The sequence below is a fragment of the Humulus lupulus genome, chromosome 7 (genome assembly GCF_963169125.1).
Source record: "Humulus lupulus chromosome 7, drHumLupu1.1, whole genome shotgun sequence".
NCBI classification, from domain to species: domain Eukaryota; kingdom Viridiplantae; phylum Streptophyta; class Magnoliopsida; order Rosales; family Cannabaceae; genus Humulus; species Humulus lupulus.
Window position 1 is genome coordinate 23,872,374 of NC_084799.1, and position 11,555 is coordinate 23,883,928.

Sequence of the window (11,555 nt, forward strand, 5' to 3'; positions counted from 1 at the left end):
ATTATAAAAATAATCTCAAAATAATAAAAAATAGGTACTAAAAAAAGTATAAAAGATAAAATATGGTATACAAATAAAGTTTTACAAAAATATGGAAAAAAAAACTCCCATAAAAATGTAAACAAATAAAATATACCATAAAAAACTTTTAAAAAAAACTGCCATATTTTTCAAAGTTTATAAAAAAATCCCATATTTGATGTAATTTCCTCTAATAAAAAGGGTTCGAAGCAATATCAACCGGAATTGAGTAATTAAAAAAAATTATTTTTTTAATGGAAAAGTAGATAATTTTCTACTTTTAGGAGTAACTAAAATTAGACATTAAATATATTTAATTAAATTTTACCCATTATTATCATTAGACTTCCCAAATTATCCTTATTTAAGTATATGGTTCTAAGTGTTATTGTAATGTGTATTATATGTGTCATATTATAATTGGAAGGGTTTATACTTTTTTGGACCCTGTGTTTTGTCACATTACCTGTTTGGACCTGTATTTTGACAAATTACTTTTTGGACTCTATGTTTTGTAAAATGGTTAAAATAGAACCCTAAACTCAATTTTGATAAAGAAAAGATTGAATATAACAACACAGTTTTTAAGCATAATGATTTTATTTTTGTTCTGAATTGTTAGTTTGGTAAATCATTTGTGATTTTAGTTAAGAAAACATTGAATGAAATCGGGTTTAGGGTTCTATTTTAACTATTTTACAAAATATAGGGTCCAAAAAGTAATTTGTCAAAACACAAGGTCCAAACAGGTAATGAGACAAAACACAGGGTCCAAAAAAATATAAACCCTAATTGGAAATGCATTTTAGTTGAAATGTCTAAAGAATAATTTTAGGCTCGTAACAACTCATACTAGGCTTACTAGTTTTGAAATGCATTCTAAGTGTTTGTTAAAATAACTCAGAAACTAAAGTTGTTATTGCAAAACTAAAACTTTTATGTTGTCTTATATATGTCTGACAACTATATTTATAGAATTGTATTCAATCTATGAAAAATTATCCTTTAAAATATAAATATCAATGCTTAAAATCTAAACCACAACTTTTTAAAATTTAAACCACAAAGCTTAAAATGTAAATAATAATCATTTATAAATCCTAAAACATAAAATATAAATCACGACCATTTAAAAGTTTAACATCAAAGTTTAAAATTTAAACCACAATTCTTCAAAATATAAATCACTAGTCTTTAAAATTTAAACCACAATATTTAAAATTTAAACTACGTCTCTTTACAATTTAAATCACTAAACTTAAAATTTAAACCACAATTCTTTAAAATTTAAACAACAATAGTTAAAATTTCAACTATGTCTCTTTAAAATTTAAACTATAAGACTTAAAATTTAAATTACGAACTCTTTGAAATTTAAATCACAATATTTAAAAGTTAAACTACTAAGCTAAAAATATAAATCACGACCATATAAAATATAAAGCATGAACCTTTAAAATCTAAACCACGACTCTTTCAAATTTAAACCAATAGTTTTTAAAATTTAAACCAAAAAGCTTAAAATTTAAACCACAAGACTTAAAATTTAAACAACGTCTCTTTAGCATTTAAATCACAATGCTTAAAAATTAAACTACAGGGCTTAAAATTTAAACAATGAGGGTTAATATTTAAACCATGACTTTTTAAAATTTAAACCACAAGTCTTAAAAGTTAAACTACTAGGCTTAAAATCTAAACAACGACTATTTAAAATTAAAACTGCTTATCTTTAAAATTTAAACCACACGGCTTGAAATTTAAACCACGACTATTTAAAATTAAAATTGCTTATCTTTAAAATTTAAACCACACGGCTTGAAATTTAAACCACTACTCCTTAAAATTTAAATTACAAGGCTCAAAATTTAAACTACTTCTCTTTAAAATTTATAGCACGAGGCTTAAAATTTAAACCACGACTCTTTAAAATTTAAACCATAACTCCTTAAAATTTAAACCACTAGGCTTAAAATCTAAATCACATCTCTTTAAACTATAAAACATAACATTTAAAATCTAAACCATAACTCCTTAAAATTTAAACCACTAGGCTTAAAATCTAAACTACGTGTCTTTAAACTATAAATTTAAGCAATAAAGCATAACATTTAAAATCTAAATCACAACTCCTTACAATTTAAACCACTAGTTTTAAAATCTAAACCACATCTCTTTACATTATAAATTTAAACTATAAAGTATAATGTTTAAAATTTAAACCATAACTCCTGAAAATTTAAACCACAATGCTTGAAATTTAAATCACTAAGCTTAAAATATAAATCGTGTTTCTTTAAACTATAGAGCATAACGTTTAAAATCTAAATCATGACTCTTTAAAATTTAAACCACAATGCTTAAAATTTAAACCACAATGCTTAAAATTTAAACCACGTCTCTTCACACTATAAATCACAACTCCTTAAAATTTAAACTGCAAGACTTAAAATTAACAACATAAGGCTTGAAATTTAAAACACAAGACTTGAAATTTAAACCACTAGGCTTAAAATCTAAACCACGTCTCTTTACACTATATATTTAAACTATAAAGCATAATGTTTAATATAAAATTTAAACAACAATGATTAAAATTTAAACCACTAGGCTTAAAATATAAACCACTAGACTTGAAATCTAAATTATGTCTCTTTAAACTATAAATTTAAATTATAAAGCATAACGTTTAAATTCTAAACCAATACTCCTTAAAATTTAAATCACCAGACTTAAAATCTAAATCACGTCTCTTTAAACTATAAAACATAATGTTTAAAATCTAAACCTCAACTCCTTAAAATTTAAACCACTATGCTTAAAATCCAAAATACGTCTCTTTACACTATAAATTTAAACTATAAAGCATAACATTTAAGATCTAAAACGCAACTCCTTAAAATTTAAACTGCAGGGCTTAAAATTTAAACCACGTCACTTTAAACTATAAATCATAACGTTTAAAATCTAAACCACAACTTCTTAAAATATAATCCACAAGGGCTCAAAATTTAAACCATTAGGCTTAAAATCTAAACCACAACTCCTTGGAATTTAAATCATAACTCCTTAAAATTTAAACCACGTCTCTTTAAACTATAACATAACGTTTAAAATCTAAACCACAAGACTTAAAATTTAATTCTTGAGTCTTTAAAATCTAAACCACAACCATTTAAATTGTAGACCATGTCTATTTAATTTATAAACTATTTGACTTGAAATGTAGCCATAACATTCTAAAATATAATTCATTGTGCGCCGTGACTCTGACTAAATGGATGTGGAAATCAATAGATATGCTTTATAGTATAAATGGTCGTGGTTTAGATTTTAAGCCTTGTGGTTTAACTTTTAAGCCCACTAGTTTAAATTTTAAGTCTTGCAGTTTAAATTTTAAGCCTTGTGATTTAAATTTCAAAGAGTTTTGGTCTAGACTTTAAACGTCGTGATTTATATTTTAAAGGATCGTGGATTAGATTTTAAGCCTTGTAATTTATATTTTAAGCCTAGTGGTTTAAATTTTAAAGCGTTATGGTTTAGATTTTAAACGTTATGATTTATAGTTTAAATTTGAAGTCTTGTGGTTTAAATTTTAAGCCTTGTGATTTAAATTTTAAAGAGTTTTGATTTAGATTTTAAGCGTTATGCTTTATAAATTAAAGGGCCAAGAGGGAATGGTGGTTTACATTTTGGAACGCATGGTTTATATTTTAGGGCTTGTGATTTACATTTTAAAAGGCATGGTTTACATTTTAGAGCTTGTGGTTTACATTTTGGACTATGCGATTTGAAATTCCGTTTCTAGTAATTACCAAATTAATTAAACCATGTGAATTAATTAAAGTGCGGAATGGTAATTAACTGTTTAAACAGATTGCAGTTCTGTCGGGACAGAATTCAAACTTGTTACGACAGAAACTGAACACAATAAAAAGACAGTGCAAAACAATAAAGAACACAACGAATTTTTACAAGGTTCAGAAACCCTTTCAGATAACCTACTCCTTGGGGCCACGCCCAGAGAATAAAACCAATTAATAAAGAATCACAAGTACAAAATATTGACTTAAACAAAACAAGACTCCCTCTTGAGATTTGCCGCAACTTTGTTGTACTTCTCTTCACTAATCTGATCTTGATTGGAACGCTCAACCACTTGAACTCCCTTCACTGGCCAGCGAGTGCTTGCATCCTCCCAACGCAAGGCTTGTAAAAATCCTCTCTCGAAGACTTATAAAAGTTCTGTTCAAATTACAATGTGTATTCACTCATGAACGTGGTATAAACTTATCACATAAACTAAACTCTCATATTTCTACAAGATCACGTGAATACAATGATCTTGAATACAAAGAAGGAACTCTAAAAAATATTACAATACACTCACAAATTATGCATCTAAGAGTTCACTTTTCTCACTGCCTTTGAAGTCTTATTTATAGAGTCATTTTTCGTGCTCATAAAGGCTGAGAAATAATCTCCTAATAAAGGCAAGAATAATTGAAGATATTCTTGATTGATGAAGAGTTTCTTTTTTTAGAAGATGCCGATCTGACATATACGATTTTGGTGGGGACAGCTCAGACCTGTGTCGGATAAAAAACAACTCAAAATAGAAAGAACAATTAATGACAATAAAGATTCAGTTTCCTGAATTTCAACTCTTGAGCTGCACGAATATATAATGACAAATATTCCAGTAATGATTTTGAGTAAGTACTGAATATTTGCAAGATATTACTTCCCTTTATAATAAAATTGAGACAATATAAAGCTAAATAAGGAAGCTAATATAATCTGAAATTCACAAAAAAAGGAAAGTGAATTTCTGAAAATTACAATAAAGAGAAACAGAAATTGATCTTTTAATTAAAAAGATATTTTTATAAAATGCCAATTTTAGGATTTACACAATTTATATTTTAAAGCTTGTTATTTATATTTTTAGACTCACTGTTTACACTTTTGGGCTTGTGCTTTATATTTTTAAGTATGTAATTCATGTATTAATTAAGCTTGGCGATTAGTGATTTTGTGGAATAGGTACCTATGCTAGACACTCTTGCACCTAGAGCTGTAAATGTGGGCCGGCCCGACCCACATTTTCGTGCCTCCAATAAATTCGGGCCCACTTTTAGGCCCACTTTTTTTTTGCTAAAAAATGTGAGGATGGAGAATTGAACCCTCCACCTCCTCTTTAACCATCAATGGACTTACTACCAAACCAAATACATTTCTTTGTTTAAATTATAATTTTAGATATTTTTATATACTTTTTAACAATATTTTACACAAAATTATATCAAAGATAATTATTAGAATTTTAATACCTACTAATAAATGCTAAAAATTTAACTAACAAATCTCAAAATAAATTAATATAATTATAAAAATATAAACATTGAGAAAAATAAGACATATATTATCATTTTTATTTATTAATTATTGACAAATAAAAATTTATTATGATTATTAATGTCAAAATATCGGGTTTTTTATCGTGTCGTGCTTTCGGGCTAGTTTGTTCGTGCTTTTGTGTCGTGCCTTCGGGCTTGTCGTGCCGTGCCGTGCCTGGCCCAAGCCCATATTTTTTCGTGCCGTGTCTGGCCCAAGCCCATATTTTTTCGTGCCGTGTCGTGCTCGTGCCGGTTTCGTGTCGTGCTCAAAAGCCCAACCCGTATTTACAGCTCTACTTGCACCTGTACACGTTTCCTATCTATTAGTTTTAAATATTAACTTCTAATCTTGTATTTATGGAATATTAACTAATTATAGTATTATTCATTCGCAATATATGATAGAAATCACTCAATATAAATAGCCAAAGTTGGGAACACATATCAGTAACTAGTATAATACATTTGCAAGATTGCTAAGTAAAACTCTAATAAAAAAATGATACATACAAATATATATACTTTACATGAGCAAAACACTAATAGTTGGCTAAATGCTTCTTTCTCAAAGTCAAGTTTTTGCTTGTTGCTTTAGAAAGAGAGATGAGAAAATTTATAAAACTTGAGCCACCACCTTGATAGCAAGAACAGAAACCCCAAATTCTACGTATCCAATCTATAACCAACTTGCCCTTCCTTTGTATTCACCTTAAAATCAACCATTGTTGTCACCTATGAAGAGCATGGGCATATGTATTGAATACTCTTTTAAACATTTCAATTTATGTAGAACAAATACACATTCATAATTTAAAATTCACTTTAGCAACATAGACAAAATAAAAACATAAGAGAAAGAAAAGAGAATTTGGAGAGACAAACAATTAAAAAATCTCAGCTCAATTGAATACTGAGGTATTGATTTGTATATATATCATTTACAAAGGGTCTGCTATACAATTTGAACTAATTAGCTCTCACCCGTATACACTTTTTCTAACAGAATTCCTAGCAATATTGCTCACACACTGATTGTGTGATAATCAAGGACCACAACAGGAATATTCTAGAGTATGCTGATTGTATTGATGACTCAATCATTAGGTGGAATTCTTGCTAATATGACTGATTGCATCATGTCTTTACATCATCCCTCAAACGAAGGGGAGATAGCTGCACCCCAAGTTTGGATACCATAGATTGAAACATTACATAAGTCAATCTATTTGTAAGACAGTCAGCCACTTGATCAGTTGATGGTATGTATCTTACTTGAAGCTCCTTCTTCAAAACTTTATCCCTAACAAAATGAACATCTATCTCAATGTGTTTTGTCCTTGCGTGATAAACAGGGTTCGAGGCGAGCGCACTTGCACTTACGTTGTCGCACCACGTAATAGACTTGGCTTGTAAAGGAAATTACAATTCCTTGAGTAAGGATTCTATCCATGTAATTTCGGCTGCTACATGAGCAAGTGCTCTATATTCAGATTATGTACTCGACCTAGACACTACCGATTGCTTCTTTGATGACCAAGCAACAACAGTATCACCAAAATAGACATAATACCCTGCTACGGACTTTCTATCATCTGGACAACAAGCCCAGTCTGCATCCGAGTACCCAGTTATGCTCAATCTGTCACTAACGCCAATGTGAAGACCATGTCCAATTTTTCCTTTAAGATGCCTCAAAACTCGTTTGGCTCTACTCCAATGAACTATGGTAAGTGCCTGAAGGAATTGACTCAACTTGTTTACAGCAAAAGCTATATCTGGTCTTGTATGGCACAAGTACTGCAAGGCACCGGTTATACTTCTGTACATGGTTGGATTAGCGAACTTCTCGCCATCTGTTAGCGACATTGGTCTCCCTGCAACCATGGAAGTGGGACATGGCTTCAAGTTTACCATCTTGTATTTCACTAAGAGCTCTTCAACATACTTAGATTGCATTAGATAAAGTCATGTTTCATCACGAAAAACCTCAATGCCAATGAAGAAATGCAGTGGACAAAGATCCTTTAGAGTGAAACTCTTGTTCAAAGCAGCAACAGACTGTGTTAGCTTCACTGAATTATTGCCTGTAACAATAATATCATCTACATAGATGAGGACTAGAATCGCCACCTTGTTTTTATTGAAGAATAATAGGGAGTTATCAGCTTTGGAGTTGATAAAATCCCACTGCAATAGCGTGTGTTTCAGCTTTTCAAACCACACTCGTGGTGCTTGTTTCAGACCATACAGGGACTTGTGAAGTTTGCACACATAATTAGGTTTCTCTTTGTCTTCAAAACCCGGAGGTTGTGCCATAAAAACATCTTCTTCTAAATGCCCGTTCAATAAGGCATTATTTATATCCAACTGTCGAATAGGCCAGTTTCTTGATACAACTATGGTGAGAATGATTCGAACAATAGAGGCCTTGACTACATGACTGAAAGTTTCACCAAAATTGATGCCTGTGCGTTGATGAAAGCCCTTGGCTACCAGCCGAGCTTTGAAACGCTGAAAAGAGCCATCGGAGTTTCTTTTTATCTTGAAAATCCACTTGTTGCCCACAAGGTTATATTGAGATGAAGTTGGAACAAGAGACCAAGTCTTGTTGTTTTGAAAAGCCTGAATCTCATCTTCCATTACAGATTTCCACCCCTCAATGGCCAGTGCATCGTCAACGGTGGTAGGCTTGTCACTATATGGATCCCATTTAGACAGACCCATATACACTTTAGGCTTGTAAATGCCATCTTTGGCACGGGTGACCATGGGATGAGAAGGCCGAAGAGGAGCTGGAGCTAGAGCTGGTGGGGACGAGGAGACACTAGGAGAGGATAGTGAGGAGGCACTAGACGAGCTGGAAATCACAGCATGGTCAACACAGTCAGATGCCAAAGTAGGAGAATCAGAAGAACGTACCTCATGACTGCTTTGTGAAGACAGGGAGGGAGGTCCGATGCTACTTCAGGGACAACTTGTGTGGGAGAAGATGGCTCGGAGGCAGGAGAGTGCACAGGCTGAAAAGGAGAAAAAAGGAACCAAGCCGGGGGTGACGAGGATACACATTTTTTAGGTTGGTGAGTGTTTAAGAATCCATGTTGAAAGGGAAATTCAGACTCATTGAACATGACATTTCTAGACATATATAAATGACCTGTAGAGTTGAGACATTTGAACCCCTTGAAGTAGTCACTATAGTCGAGGTTGACACATTTCAAGGAGTGAAAACTAAATTTGTGGTCTTGGTAGGGCCGTATGCATGGGAAACAAGATGCACCAAAAGCTCTCAATGACTTGTAATCAGGTTTTCTTTTGAATAAAGTTTCAAAATGAGATTTATGACGTAAAACAGGGGTGGGAAGACGATTTATGAGGAACACGGCAGTTTGAAAAGCATCTACCCAATACTTAAGTGGCATGGACGCTTGGGCTAATAGTGTCAACCCCATTTCGACAATATGTCCATGTTTGCGTTCAGCTCTGATGAGTCTAGTTTTTATTATGTTTTGGTGATGTTTTTAGTAGTCTTTTATTTTGTTTTTCTTTCAATTAGTGCGGGTATATGCTTTGTTTGGTTGTTTTTGTGAATGTCGGGAAGAATTGAGCATGTGGAAGAAAATGCCAAAGAGAGGGAAGAAATAATCAAGTTTTTCATCTTATTTTGATAAAGAATGGTTCTCAACACAATTTGGAAGTGTTGGTGAAATTTTGGGATGAAAACTTGAAGAATTGAAAAATTCCTTAAGAGCCACAGCATGAGCAAAGTAGAGCCGCGGCTAGGGGGAGAAACAGAAGCATTGTTTTTAAGGACATCTTAGGGCCGCGGCATAGCTATGGAGGGCCGCGGCATAGATGGGCATTTTGCCCAGAATTCGTTGGTACGGGCCGCGGCATGGAAATGGCTTCTTGCCCAGGAATGTGGATACGGGCCGCGGCATAGTGTATGTAGAGCCGCGGCCCGCCTCTTTAAAATCTGAAATCTTAGGTTTTAAAGGACGAAAAAGGAGAAGAAAAGACACGTACGGACGAAGGGAGAAGTTCTGGTTTTGAAGGCTCAAGCTTAGAGTATTTTTACATGTTTTTCTTCTTGATGTTATCTTTAATTTCTGTTGTGATTAGCACTATGACTATGAACTAATTTTCTGTTTAGGATGTTCAATTGAATCTCTTGAATTTCAGTTATGACCTAATGCAATTTTAATTTCCTCTTCTTCAATCTTCTTCAATTCCATATAATCTGTTCTTATATAGTGATTATTGATTGGCCATCTTTAGTCATATTCATATGTTTTTAAGTCAAAATCTGAGAAGTGAGATTTAATTATGCTTTGGTTATATTGGACATAATTTTGATTTAGAACGAAAGTATCTGAATTAATTGTGTAACTGTTGTTAAGTTGTGGAAATTAATGCTACCTTTGTGGTTCAATTTACCATAGAAATATAGGAAATTGTCACCTAGGTTGAGTTTATAATTCATAGTATGATTATAGGCTGTTGTATCAACTTGTTAATTGAAGTAGGTAAAAATAAGAAGAATTCACATTTTGCATTAGGGAATAATAGGAAGGATAGTTGATGAGATTGAATATCCTAATTGTTTCTCAGTGATTAAAGTAAAAGTTTTACTATTAGTTTTTATTCCATTTAATTTCGATTATTATTTCTGCATTTTATTGTTACTTTTGCTGTATTTTACAAAAATCAAGAATTTCAATTCATCAAATAGAACAAGAAATTAATTGACTGGTAATTGGTAAATCAGTCCTTGAGGACGATACTTGGTTTTACCATTTTATTACGAATTTGCGACTGTGTGCACTTGCATAGCAAAATTATCGCAACAAGTTTTTGGCGCCGTTGCCGGAGACTGAAAATTATCAATATCAGTCTAATTAATTTTTATTCTAATTTGATTTTAATTTCTCTCGTTTCTAATCTATTTAGTTGCTTAATTTGTCTATCTCAGGTGAATTTTGGTATATGCGTGGCAGAAAAGGAAAGGACACACTTGTTCCTCTGAATCCTGAGATTGATAAGTCTTGCAATAAAATCAGAAAGAAGAAGAGAGAGGCCCATAAATCTGTAAAGATGGCACAGAATGAAGGGGATGGCAGGAATGTTCAAACTCTTGGAGTTGTACGAGGGGTTCAGGCTCAACCCAATACTTAGAGGAGCCTGCGAGATTATGTGCTACCCACTCTGACGGGAGTACAAAATAGTATACGCCCACCAACTGTAGAGGCCAACAACTTTGAAATAAAGCCCGCTATTCTACAAATGGTGCAATCTTCTGTGCAATTCAATGGGTTACCCTCTGAAGATCCTCACACCCATTTGTCCAATTTTCTGGAGTTATGTGGGACCTTCAGATATAATGGAGTGAGTGATGACGCAATCAAGCTCAGGCTTTTCCCATTTTCTCTAAGGGACAGAGCAAAAATTTGGCTGAACTCTCTGCAGCCAAACTCTATCGTCACCTGGCAAGATCTAGCTCAGAAATTTTTGTCCAAATTCTTCCCTCCGTCCAAAGCTGCTAAATTGAGGGGAGAAATAAATAACTTTTTCCAGAATGACGGAGAGTCATTGTATGAGGCGTGGGAAAGGTTTAAGGAACTCCTGAGAAGATGTCCTCATCATGGCATTGAACAGTGGATGCTAGTACAGAATTTCTACAATGGTTTATGTCCGACAACCAGAACCATTATTGATGCTGCAGCGGGTGGCACTTTTATGAGCAAGAGCGCAACTGGTGCTTATGAGCTGCTGGAGGACATGGCTACAAACAACCATCAGTGGTCTGAGGAGAGATCATCAGGAGTCAGAAAGATAGCTGGGGTGCATGAGCTAGATGCAATTACTGCTTTAACAGCGCAAGTAGCCTCTTTGACCAAGCAGTTGCAACAGAGCAGTGTATCAGCTAATGCGGTTCAGATGGCAGTGAGGTGTGAAATGTGTGGTGGTGCTCATTCTGTCGATCAGTGCCCTATCTGTATGAATAACACCCCAATGGATCATGCTCAAGTTCAGGTGGTGGGAAATTTTCAGAGGCCACTCAATAATCCATTCTCCAACAACTACAATCCAGGTTGGCGAAATCATCCAAATTTTTCGTGGAAGAATAATCAAGGCCAA

The 11,555-nt window shown here is 33.1% G+C and overlaps 1 non-coding gene across 1 annotated transcript; it reads right to left on the reverse strand.

The window, feature by feature from the left end:
• Window positions 1–10,958: 10,958 nt before the first annotated feature.
• LOC133793180 (small nucleolar RNA R71) lies at window positions 10,959–11,065 on the reverse strand. The gene has a single exon (XR_009874637.1). It is a non-coding gene; the product is annotated as a small nucleolar RNA R71 (small nucleolar RNA).
• Between the last annotated feature and the right edge of the window lie 490 nt (window positions 11,066–11,555).